The sequence below is a fragment of the Saimiri boliviensis genome, chromosome 12 (genome assembly GCF_048565385.1).
Source record: "Saimiri boliviensis isolate mSaiBol1 chromosome 12, mSaiBol1.pri, whole genome shotgun sequence".
Taxonomy (NCBI): Eukaryota; Metazoa; Chordata; class Mammalia; order Primates; family Cebidae; genus Saimiri; species Saimiri boliviensis.
The window spans coordinates 63356119-63369363 of NC_133460.1; the positions used below are offsets into that span (position 1 = coordinate 63356119).

Here is a 13245-nt window from a genome sequence, read left to right on the forward strand (position 1 = left end):
GCACCAATAACACTGATTCTAAAGCCAGCTAGAGAATAGATAAGAGAAAAGTATGATAGGATAGGCACTTCTAAGCAATTAGACATAAAGATACTGAGAAAAACAGCAGTAGACGGTGTCCACCAATGAGCTATAAACAATTTAAAAATCCTGCCCAGGTTATGTATTCCAGGAATACAAGAATACTTTAACTTATCTGGAATGCATTTTACCACTTCATTAAAGAATAAAAGACAGAGACGGTCCCATTTCAGCAGATGCAGATGAAATCCAACACTCCCTCTCACCTACATTTCTTCAGTTATCTCCACTTTTAAGAGCTTGTGATCATTTCTCATGTTGGCAGCATGCAGAATAAAACTGGAATGATACACAGAAGATCAGCATGGTCCCTACACAAGGGTGACATGAAAGTTCGTGAAGCAGTCCATATTTTTAAACTCTCAACAAACTAGGTATTGAAGGAACATACCTCAAAATAATAGTAGCCGCCTGTGACAAACCCACAACCGATATCATACTGAATGGGCAAAAGCTGGAAGCATTTCCCTTTAACATCAGCATAAGACAAGGATGGCCTCTCTCACTGCTCCTCTTCAACATAGTGTTGGAAGTTCTGGCAGGAGCAATCAGGTCAGAGAAAGGAAGGATATTCAGATAAAAAGAGAGGAAGTCAAATTGTCTTTGCAAATGACATGATTTTGTATCTAGAAATCCTGATTGTCTCAGCAGAAAGGCTTCTTAAGCTGATAAGCAACTTCAGTAAAGTCTCAGGATACAAAAATCAATGTGCAAAAGTCACAAGCATTTATATACAACAACAATACAAAAGCGGTGAGTCAAATAATAAATAAACTCCTATTCACAATTGCTACAAACAGAATAAGAGGGCCGGGTGTGGTGGCTCATGCCGGTAATTCCAGCACTTTGGGATGCTGAAGCCGGCAGATCACCTGAGATCTCATTTGAGACCAGCTTGGCTAACTTGGTGAAATCCAGTTTCTCCTAAAAATACAAAAACTAGCTGGGCATGGTGGCATGCACCTGTAATCCTGGGTACTCAGGAGGCTGAGGCAGGTTAATCGATTGAACCTGGGAGGTTGCAGTGAGCTGAGATGGTGCCATTGCACTCCAGCTTGCACAACAAAAGCAAAACGCCATGTCAAAACAAACAAACAGACAGACAGAATAAGATGCCTGGGAATACAGCTAACAAGGGAATTGAAGGACCTCTTCAAGGAGAATGACAAATCGCTGCTCGAGGAAATGGGAGAGGACACGAACAGATGGAAAAACACTCCATGCTCATGGATAGGAAGAATCAATATCATGAAAATGGCCACACTGCCCAAAGTAATTTATAGATTCAATGCTGTTTTCATGAAACTGACATCTCTCACAGGATTAGAAGAAACTACTTTAAAATTCATATGGAACTAAAAAGAGAGCTTGTATAGCCAAGATGATCCTAAGCAAAGAGAACAAAGCTGGAGGCATCATGCTACTTGACTTCACATTGTACTACAAGGCCAGTAATCAAAACAGCAGGGTACTGGTACAAAAACAGACACATGGACAAATGGAACAGAACAGAGAACTCAGAAATAAGACCACACATCTACAACTATGTGATCTTTGACAAACTTACCAAAACAAGCAACCGGGAAAAGATTTCTTATTTAATAAATGGTGCTGGGAGAACTGGCTAGCCATATGCAAAAAATTGAAACTGGACCCCTTCCTTACACCTTAGACAAAAATTAACTACGATGGATTAAAGACATAATTGTAAAACACAAAACTATAAAAACTCTAGAAGAAAATCTAGGCAATAGCATTCAGGACATAGGAAAAGTCAACAATTTCATGAAGGACATGTCAAAAGCAATTGCAACAAAAGCCAAAATTAGCAAATGAGATCTAATTAAATAAAAGTGCTCCTGCACAGCAAAAGAAACTATTATTGGAGTGAACAGACAAGCTACAAAGTGAGAGAAAGGTTTTGCAATCTATCCATTTGACAATGTCTAACGTCCAGAATTTTCAAGGAACACACAAGGACATGGTCCCTACACAAGGGTGACATGCAAGTTCGTGAAGCAGTCCATATTTTTAAACTTCCAATTTTCAAGGAGGACACAAGGTTCTGTGTCCTCCAGGAAACCCAGGTTTCTGCTGGAGCTGCGAGGTGCAGGGACATCCTGAGAGAGAATGTGGAGGTTTTGCTGATCATGGACTGAGAATTCCAGGGGGTGCAGTGGGAAGATTTGTGGAGTTGGGGAGGGAGGATGATGTGGACAGAAGAGGAGTGTGCAGAGCCTCGTGGATTCAAGTGCAGAGTATGTGGGGGACCCAGCGTGACTGACACAAACAGGGAGAGGGCATGATAAGCTCAGTCGTGGTGGGCTTGAGGAAGACGATGGTGCTGAGGCTGTGGGAGACAGGGGAGGAGGAGAAGGGGTGGCTCTCACCTGGGCTCTGTCCATGGAAGTGAGGATGGTGGAGTGGTTGGGTCTCCGTGCTGTGTGGACCTTTCTTGACCACCTGATGACAGTTTGGAGTTCCTGACACAGCGGGCTTCTTAGAGGATTGATTCTTGACCCCAAGGAAAGGAAATGAGCTCATTCTAGGTCTCAGGTCTACCCTGATGCCTTCTTCAGGGGGTGCCACTTCTGGGTCCCCCGTGGATCCCAGCACAGGAGCCCTCTTCTGCCCTGCTGAGGGGACCAAGGCCCAGGGGAGCTGTGCTCAGATTTCATAATGCCAATATATATCTCCGCACTTTGGAATATTGTGTGGATGTGGAGGTGTTTTTCCCAAATAAAAGAAAACTAAGTAAATGGGACCCTAAAAAAAAAATACAACTGAGCAATGGAGAGTAGAAGAAAATTTTCCTACTTTTCAGTTTCCCTGAATGTTGGTCTCAAGGGGCTGGAGAGAGAAGTTGCAGGGAGAACAGAAACTCGGAGAGGGCTGGAGCTCCCAAGTGCTGCTCACCTCCACAAGAAAGACATGCGGGAAACGGTTAAGGCAATTTCACATCACTTTGAAATTCTGTAATATTAGGGAATTGTAGTAACTCTCTTCAGTGTAATAATAATATTGTTGTCGGAAACATGTTATTTTTTAAGAGATGACCACCAAAGTATTTAGAAATGAAGGTCATGCTGTTGGCAAGTGATTGCCTAATGTTTCAGCAAAAATCGTGGAAATATAATTTATTACATACACAAAGGAATAATTAGATCTATGGTGACAATTGTATTCTTTCCAACTTTTGGACTCTGAAATTTTTTAAATAACTTGGAGAAAAAAATTAAAGCTAATACTACATAATCACATGAGAAATGTTCACAACGTCATGTTGAATGAAAATTAAACTTCAAGACTAGCTGAGGTGACTCATATCCAATCCCAGAGCTTTTAGAGGCTGAGCTGGGAGGACCACTTTAGGCCAGGTATTTGAAAGCAGCCTGGGCAACATGGCGAGACCCCATCTCTACAATACACTAAAAAATTAATGAGCCTGGTGGCAGGTGCCTGTGGTTCTGGCTACTTGGGAAGCTGAGTGGGGGGATTGCTTCAGCCTGGCAGTTCAAGGTTACAGTGAACTGTGATCATACCACTGCAATTTAGCCTCAGTGACACAGCAAGACCATGTTTCAAAAAAAAAAAAAAAAAGAGTGAGAGAGAGAAGAAAAAACAATATATCAGGCCTTTAAAAGCATTCAAGAGCATGTGCATGAGAATGTCAGTTGTGTGTGGATGTGTCATTGTGTCGAGAGTGTCTGAGTAAGAATGTGTGTCAATATGTGTGACAACATCTTTTTGTCTGTGTGCAATGGTGTATGAGTCTACGTGTGCATTCATTCATTCATTTATTCACTCAACAAGTATATTTAAAGTAACAGTCACTGTTCGAGGCAGCTGTGAACAATCAAAATCACTGTCCTTGTCCTCATAAAGCATGTATGCTAGAGGACAGAAAGAGTATAAGCAATTAAAATAAATACATTCATAGCTGAGCACAAATGTATGTAATCCCAGCACTTTGGGAGGCTGAAGCAGGAGGACCACTTGAGGCCAGAAGTTTGAGAACAGTTTGGGAAACATATCAAGACTCCGTTTGTACCAAAAGTAAATACAAAACTAGCCGAGTGTGATGGCACACACCTGTAGTCCCAGCTACTTGGGAGGCTGAGGTGGGAGGATCACTTGAGCCCAGGAGTTTGAGGCTATGGTGAGCCAAGATTGCACCACCGCATTCCGGCCTGGGTAACAGCACAACCCTGTCTCTCAAAACAAATAAGTAAAGAATTCTTAAATGTTAGTAAAAGGGTTGCGAACAAAAACAAAGCAGGGTGGGGTGAGGGGGATGGGAGATGCCAAGTGGGCAGTGCAGAGACAGGCTCTGGTGGGCATGAGGAGAACGTGGGGCGGGGGGTGGGGAAGGGAGCCCTGGAGATGAGTTTCCAGGCAGGGGAGTGGCTGTGCAGAGGCTCTGAGGTATGGACACCTGGGGTGCTGGATAAACCGTGATGCCTGGGAGGGCCTCGGTCTGGCCCCACTGCACAGCCACACCTGGGTAAACTGGGCAGTCACTGGAGAGGGCCTTGCCCACAAGAGGGACTTTTCACCATGTTCTCCGCCCTCCCCATACCCCAGTTCCTCTGCCAGAAATGAGCACGTGATCACGCCTCGGGCGCCCTTCCCGGGAAGAAGTTGCGCACGTGTCACTGCTGTCACAGGAAGAAGGAGCGCTGAAAAGAAAGAAGGAGCAGAAGAAAACGTTTCTTCTTTCCGGTTGTCTGGAGGGTGGGCCCGGAGGGCTGGAGAGGGGATGAGGAGACAGAAACCTCAGGGACCGCTCCAGAGCTTCCCGCTCCTCCCGCGGGTGGGGTCCCTGGCTGCCAGAGGCTGCTTCACCCCGCCGATGCCCAGCCCGGCTCCGTGTCTCTGCCTGACTCACCCCCACTCCTCCCTCCGCTGCTCCGCAGAATCCAGAATCCGAGCGCGGCCCGCGGCTGTGCGGATGGGGGAGCTGCCGGGCAGAAACGGGGCGACACGGAGAGGAGCCGCTCGGTGCCAGGCGTGGCTGGGGGCGCCCAGGGGAAGGACCCGGCTTTGTGGCCGAGGCCAAGGCCGTGGCTGCCGGCTGGATGCTCTGTTTTCTCAGCCGCTCCGAGGACTCTCGCCCATGGCAGCACCGAGGCTGTTCTTCACGGACCACCCAGTCCAACCGCTTATCCATTGAGAACTGCACACATATGTCAGTTTTTGATACGAATTGCAGCAGGAAAAAACCTGGATGCACAGTTTGAAAATGATGAACTAATGACACCCTTGGAACAGCCCTGATGATCTGGGGTTCAGTGGAAAAGGAACAGGACAAACTTCACAAAGAAATAAGAGAATTTAATCGAAATTCAGGCTATCGCTGTTTGTATGGAAAATGGCAACTTTAAAGAAGCAGAAGCCTTTGAAAGAATATTTGGTGGGCTGGGCGCGGTGGCTCACGCCTGTAATCCTAGCACTTTGGGAGGCCGAGGCGGGTGGATCACGAGGTCAAGAGATCGAGACCATCCTGGTCAACATGGTGAAATCCCGTCTCTACTAAAAATACAAAAATACAAAAAAAAAAAAAAAAATTAGCTGAGCATGGTGGCGCGTGCCTGTAATCCCAGCTACTCAGGAGGCTGAGGCAGGAGAATTGCCTGAACCCAAGAGGCGGAGGTTGCGGTGAGTGGAGATCGCGCCATTGCACTCCAGCCTGGGTAACAAGAGCGAAACTCCGTCTCAAAAAAAAAAAAAAAAAAACAAAAAAAAAAACAGTATTTGGTGATCCAAATTCTTATATGCCTTTAAAAAGGAAATTGCTTATGATAATCTCTCAGAAAGATACATTTCATTCCATGGAGTAAATGAAGAGTTATGTGAATTATGTGCTAAGTGAAAAATCATCCACCTTTCTAATGAAGGCAGCCGCAAAAGCATAGAAAATAAAAGAGCAAGAACAATAACTTCTCAAGAGAAACCCAATGGTAATGATGCTGAAATGGAAACCGAAGCTAATTTGGATACAAGAAAAAGGTCTCACAAGAATCTTTGCTTATCTAAGTTGAAACATGGAACCCAACAACAAGACCTTAATAAGAAAGAAAGAAGAGTAGGAACTCTTCAAAGTGCAAGAAAGAAAAAAGAAAGCAGAAGAGCCAGTGAAAGTAAGATACCTGTTTCGAAGGGTCAGCTGGTGACTCCTGAAAAGCACTGAGCTAGAAAAAGACAGATGTGGCTTTGGGAAGAAGACAAGAATTTGAGCTCTGGAGTGAGGAAATTTCGAGAGGGTAACATCTAAAGTACTGTTGCAGTATAAATTCAACAACCTGACAAATGTCATGTTAAAAGGCACAATGAAAAAACTAAAATGGATTTGCTCAGACAGTGAAGACTGATTGTGTTTGTAAAAGCTTGGTGAAAGGACAATTAAGTATTTTGGTTGCTACGTTTTGTTTGAAACTTGCATCATTGATGTATTTTAAAACTTTAAATTGTTACAGTATTTTTCTGTGACTATCAATTAATATGAGGGTTTGTACTATAAGAGTTAAAGTATATGCTATCGTATTCTTAAAGAACTTTATTTTGATAAACTGTAAATTTGTTGAAGCCTGCTACATTAGCATTCCAACGCACAAATCCTGTTCCAATGAAAAAATTAAAAGCTGATATAAAAAAATTTAATTAACCTATTTTGTATCTGTAGGCTGACCTCAACCCTGTAACGTAACCCATTAAAATGAATTTGCTAGACGATTGAATAACAATAGTCCTTTGGTATGAGATAATGACTTGGTTTATGGCCTTAATATGCTACTTAATTACTTAAGACATGTATTAATAGAATGATAAATGTACAAAGTAACCTATAAGCATGACATTCTTTTGCTTTCAATGGTTTCATGTAAAGAAAAAAAAACTTGAACACAGTAATACCCAAGGACACAAGTGAACAATAGACACTGGGAAGGGAGGGTGGGAGTGAGAGCTGAAAACTGCCTACCAGGTGCTCTGCTCACTACCTGGGCAATGGATCATCTGTGCCCCACACCTCAGCAGTTAAGTGTACCCAGCTAACAAGACTGCCATGTGCTCCCTGAATCTAAAATAAAAATAAATTTTATTATTACCCATGGAACAAAATCTGTACTATTAGCAAGAGTCATTTTGCGTCTCACTTGGAAACAATTTGACTTTTGTTCCAGTGTTTAAACTTTGACAAAAATGGTTTTGAATAGATCTGTATAGCCTGATGCCATAAACATAATATAACCTGATGCCATAAATATAAGATTCTCTGATACATTCATTTAACATATCAATATCGGGCCAAAAATAATATTCTGTAAAGTTTAAATAGCTATTGATTATGAGCACCTTGACGTCTATGATAGGTAATAAACAAGGCCATACATACCTTACTAAGCAGTTTTGGTTTTTCACTAACATTGCATTTTTTAAAGATTTAAACTCACAGAATTATTGAGCATATTGACTTGTGTGCTTTATTTAGCAAGTGAGTAAAAATATTGGAATAATAAAGCATTTGCATAAAAATCAAATGGTAGTGTGTTGTAATCTGTATTTTACTTCCTATTAAGGTTTTATACGTTACTTTCCCATGGTTCCTGAATTTGTTATCTTATTATATACTATATATAATCAGAAACATGGATAATTTTTTAAAAGAAGAATCTGACAGCTGCTCGGCGACGCCCCCCTGTGGCCACAGGGCTAAGAACGGTGGCCCTTAGCTCCATCCTCACCTGCTCAGCCAAGACCTCCCCTGGGTCTCCCTGGGCTCCCGGCAGCAGGAAAGGCGTCTGAACACAAGAGGGCGCCCCTACCCCATGTCACGGTTGGGATCGGCCGCGTCTGTGTGGGTCTATTCATGGGCTTTTTATTCTATTCCATTGATTTAAGCCTATTTTATAACAATGTCGCACTGCTTTTTATTACTAGAGGTTTATAGTAAATCTTGAAATTACTCAATATGCATCCTCCAAATTCCTTCTTTTTAAAATTATTTCAGCTATTCAAACTTATTTATATTTTCATAGAAATGGTAGCTTCAGCTTGCCAATTTCTTTTCACATTTCCTTTAAAGCTCACTGGTGTCTTAATTGAAAATGCACTTAATTTAATAGCTCAGTCTTGGAGAAGTAATAACACTGGATATTCCACTTCTTGAATATGCAATTTCTCTGTTAATTTTGATCTTCTTTACTTTCTGTCGGTAGTGCTTGTAGACTTTAGTGTAGAAATTATACACACTATTAAAAAATTGATGCCTGAACATGGTATTACTTTGCTAATTTTTATTTTGAGACAGAGCTTTGCTCTTGTTGCCCAGGTAGAATGCAATGACATGATGTTGGCTCACTGCAACCTCTGCCTCCTGGGTTCAAAAGATCTCCTGCCTCAACCTCCTGAGTACATGGGATTGCAGGCTTCCACCACCATGCCCGACTAATTTTGTATTTTTAGTAGAGAGAGGATTTCGCCATGTTGGCCAGGCTGGTCTGGAACTCCTGACCTCAAGTGACCTACCCACCTTGGCCTCCCAAAATGCTGGGATTATGGGAGTGAGCCTCTGCACCCGGCCTGTTTTTTATTGTATTAATTGAGTTGTGTTATTTAATTTGCAGTTTATTTGAATCAAACACTTCCCCATAAACCAATCTGGAGTGACATATTTTTTTAAAATTTGTATTTGAATTTATTAACTTCTTGCACTGAATTTTTGGTCTTTGTTCAAGAGAAATAATTGTTCTTGGTTCTTTTTTCTTCTAATTTTGTTGTCTGCATTTTCTTTTTTTAATCTGAGTAATGTTGGCCTCATAAATCCAGTTGAAAAGAGTTGCCTCCTTTAATTTCTAAAAAGGTGTGTGTAAAATTGATGCTATTTTCAACTGTGTGTTTCATATAATTCATCAGCAAAGCCTTCTGGACCTTCTGTATTCTCTATGGGAAGGATTTCAATTACAAATTCAATTTCTACAATTTATATATGGCTGGTCACATTTTCTATTTCTTCTTAGATCAGTTTTCATGAATTTTCTCTCTCAAGGAAATTGTTCATTTGGATGTCAAGCTTATTGGCATAAAATTATTAATATTCCTTTTCTTGACCTGAAGGTCACAGTGGTCTGATGTTCTTTTATTCCTGTTATTGTTAATTTGTATCTTTTTGTCTTGATCAATCTAGTTAGGGTTTTATAAAATTTACTGATTATTTTCCCGTACGAGCAAGTTTAGGATTTGTTAATTTTATTTATCTTTCTAAGTAATTGACTTCAGTTTCATTATTATTTCCTTCCTCTGCATGTTCCTTTTCATTTCTTATGGCAGAAGCTAAGTTACTAATTTGACATCTTCTTTTCTAATAGAGGTACTTAAAAATGTCATTTTTTTCTCTATTATTTCAGCTGCACCCCATAGATTCTGATTTATTTTACTTTAATATCCTTCAGTTTAGAGGATTTCCTCATTTCTCTTGTGATTTCTACTTTGACAAAATTGTCATTTAGAGTTTTGATGTTTAATTTCTAAATACTTGGTATTTTTACAATCATGTATCTTAGTCCATTTCAGCTGTTGTAACAGAATACCATAGTCTGTGTGGATTATAAACAAAAGAAATCTATTTCTCACAATTCCAGAGCCTGGGAAGTCCAAGGTCAAGACAATAACGGAATGAGTGTGTGATTCAGGTGTTTCCAGATTCACAAATGGTGTCTTTTCTCAGTGTTCTTACATGGTGGAAGGGGCAAAGGACCTGAATGAAGTCCCTTTTATAAGAACAGTAACCTAATTAATAAGGGATCTGCCTTCATGACTTAATCACCTCTTAAAGGCTCCACCTCCAAACACCATCACATCAGGGATTAGGTTTCAATATATGAACTTAGGGAACGACCAAAACATTCAGTCCACAGGATCACCTTATTGCTACCAATTTCTAATGCGTTTTCATATGGTCTGAAAATACGTCTTGTATGATTTCAATATTTTCAAATGTATTGTTTGATGGCCTGAGATATAGTTTCTCTTGGTAAATGTATAATTCACATTTGAGACAATATATATTTTTTCACTGATGTTCATATGTATTTATATACATAAAGTCTGTGTGGTTAATGTTTTTGTTTTTCTAGTTCTTTGTTGGAATTTTCTATAGTTTTTAAATTTATTGCTAAAGTTTTAACATATCTAATCATGCTCATAGAATTCTCCATTTCTCTCTGTAATTTTATCCATTTTTTTTGTGAACTCTGAAGTTAAGCTATTGGGCGGATTTCTGATTGCATGTCTTTTTGTTGGATTGATGCTTTTGTTATTGTGAAATGTCTCTCTCTCTCTCTTTTTAATCTCTGGTAATACATTTCATTTGAAAATCTCTTCTTTACTGGTAGTAATATAACCGGTAGCAATATAATGCTTTCAACCCCCTTAGGCTTACTGTTCACGTGACATTGCTTCTTCCGTCAATTTTCATTTAACTTAGACCTATGTGTGCAGGCGTTAGTCTGTTTTCACACTGCTAATGTTGTAACCAAGCGAGTTGTAAGGAAAGTGCCACACTCTGAGATAGAATCAGGAGTTCTTTGTTGCCAGTGACCAAGAGACAGCCAACGCTCAAAATTCTCTTGGCCCAGAAGAAGGAGCTTGATTCCTTTTTACACTTTGCTTAGAGAAAGGGGGTAATCACCCCCTTGCATTTTGTAAGTCCAGGAATATTCAAGTTGGATTTAGAATTGGAATGATAGAAGATCCAGTCACAGATGCCATCGATTCTTTGATTTTTGTCTTTTGGATTCCTCGTTTTTCCTGATTATCCACTCACAAGTTGACTCAGCTGGAAACCTGACCATGAATGTAGTGCTTTCTGGCTGGGCTCTGCCCCTCATTGGGAAGACCAGGTGAAAAGGTAAAGAAACAAACAAAAACCTGAATTCTCCCTTGGCAGTGTGGGTCATATCCACTGTCTGGGATTTAAAATGCCTCTTCATGTGCAAGGCGAGGTGGTCTGACCTGGAAAATGCTCGGTGGCATTTCTGGCACCGGAACGGGCGTTGCCCAGTGTGTTTACCGTAGTGCCTGGTCAGTTCATCTGAGCAGACGAATTTCCATCCACAGCCATGGCAGTCACCGTGGTAAGGTTTCTCAGCTGTGTGGGTTCGCAGGTGTGCCTTGGGATGGGAACTCTTTGTGTGGGTGGCCGTCCTTTTCTGGGACACGATCGTCTTCCCCTGTTTGGCCTAGGCTCCTCAGCACGCAGGAACCCGGCGGCTTGAGCTCTTGGTAATGGAGCGGTGGACTTGTGGCTGAGTCTGGTCAGGCAGGAAGGATGGGTAATCGGGCCCTGGGTGGGGATGGAAGCCGGGGAAGTGGCAGGGCAGGGTGACAGTCCCTGCTGCTCAGCAGTTCCTCAGGCCCCAGGGGTCGGGGGCTGCTGCCCCAGGGGGATGTCGTGTGCAGCCCGCCGTGGCCATGGCTGGGAGGGGTCCAGCGCCTGAGTGGGTGCACGAGGAGACTCCTCCTGCTTGATCTTGGGGTACGGGCGCTGCGGGCCACCGTTGTGGGGGCCGCCACCACCACCACCAGGTGGCTGCTGTCAGGGCCGTCTTCACTGCCGCTGATGACAACTGGCTGTGTACTCGCTGCCCGGGGTGCTCAGTGATGCCTTCAGCACGAACTTGCCAGTCACCCCAACAGCTGGCAGCTGCAGCTGCAGCGGTGGAGTGGACACCGGCTCCAACTGCGGCTGCAGCAGGTCCACCACAGAGCCGCCAGAGGGGCTCATGTTGTGGATGTCCTCCAGGTTGAAGGAAGCCGTCGGAGGGGGAGCAGACTTTCTACCATAGAGGAGGCCTCCGCCCATGGGGTCCCCACGCCTGGTTCGCCCCGCCGGCATCGGACAGCTGAAGCTGCAGGTGGAGGGTGCGCTGGCAGGGCCGCTGCTCGACGGGAACGACGAGGAAGAGCGGATGCTGACAAGGGTACAGTGGCGGCCACCGACTGCTGATGGACAGCGAATTGGAGAGGATAAGGTCCAGGTCCAGGAGATCGTTGAACTCCTCGGTCTCTCTCCAGGGCAGGGGGGCCAGGTTGCTACCGCCGCAAGCTGCAGTGGCTCCGGCAGGTCTGTGGCCATGGTCGCCACCACTAGGTCCTGGCGTGGCCAGGAAGCATTGGGGGAAGTCCTTCATGTGGGAGAGCTCCTCCTGCCAGCGGTTAATCGGGTTATTTGGAGCACCTGCTTAACACAGTGTCCTCTCCCTTCCCGCCCGGCCAGACGCCAACGTGGAGAAAGGTGGGAGCAGCGCCTCGCTGACAGCCCTGTCAGACTCGCCAGGTGGCTGCCTCATTAATGTGAGGGCCCAGAAGGTCCTCAGGAGCCCGAAGCATCTGGGGCACCTGAGCCCCAAAGTCAACGAAGAGAAAACTTAGAATCGAAGCCAAAACCCAAACCCCCAAGTTGCCTGACGTCCTTCTTCTTTAAATATAAATTAGAGTCATCCTTTTTAAAAAGTTTCTTTGTTTACAAAGTTCTTAGAAAAGTAGACAATCTTATAAAAATAGACAATCAGCAAGGCAAGAAAGTAGGCCCGGTGGCCGGGCTGCCCTCTCTTCCACTCACCAGCGTCCTCCACCACTATCATGGTCACCTGGGTTGCTGCCGTGGGCGCAGGGGCTGTGGCCAGGGCAGTGGGCAGGAGGTGCTACTCGGTGAGACTGCCACGGCGGAGAACTGGTGGGTGCTGCAGGGCACGGAGTCTGGGTGCGCAGAGGCCACAGGCGCGGGTCATGGGCCTGTGGGTGGGGAGGGGACTGGAGGGGCGGCGAGGTCACTCGGCGGCTCCTGGTGCCTCCGCTGCCTGCCACGGCCTCTGCTCCCCACGCGCCCGCTCCTTCTCTCTGGGAAACTTGGAAAAACTCTTAATATGTGCAGATTCCTTAGGCTTTCTTGATTCTTTCCGGGCCTTAACGTAGATTTAGAGAATTATAAATTCTTGCAACAGAAAATCTGCATTATAAAAGTCTTCCCCGGTGATCTTTAGGCAGCTCATCTACAGACAGGTTCTTAGACACCCTGGCAAGTTTCAATGTTGAAAATTGTTTCCTCTTCCCTCAAAGCAATGACAGGGCAGGTGGCCAATGGACGGGGACCGGAAACCGAGGCTG

General features: G+C 43.9%; 3 pseudogenes; 2 read left to right on the forward strand and 1 right to left on the reverse strand.

Moving 5' to 3' along the window:
* The first annotated feature begins 336 nt into the window (after positions 1-336).
* Positions 337-437, forward strand: LOC141580753 (U6 spliceosomal RNA; annotated as a pseudogene).
* A 1647-nt stretch (positions 438-2084) lies between these two features.
* LOC141580509 (telomeric repeat-binding factor 1 pseudogene) lies at positions 2085-6254 on the forward strand (annotated as a pseudogene).
* A 4581-nt stretch (positions 6255-10835) lies between these two features.
* Positions 10836-12428, reverse strand: LOC141580510 (Krueppel-like factor 4 pseudogene; annotated as a pseudogene).
* Between the last annotated feature and the right edge of the window lie 817 nt (positions 12429-13245).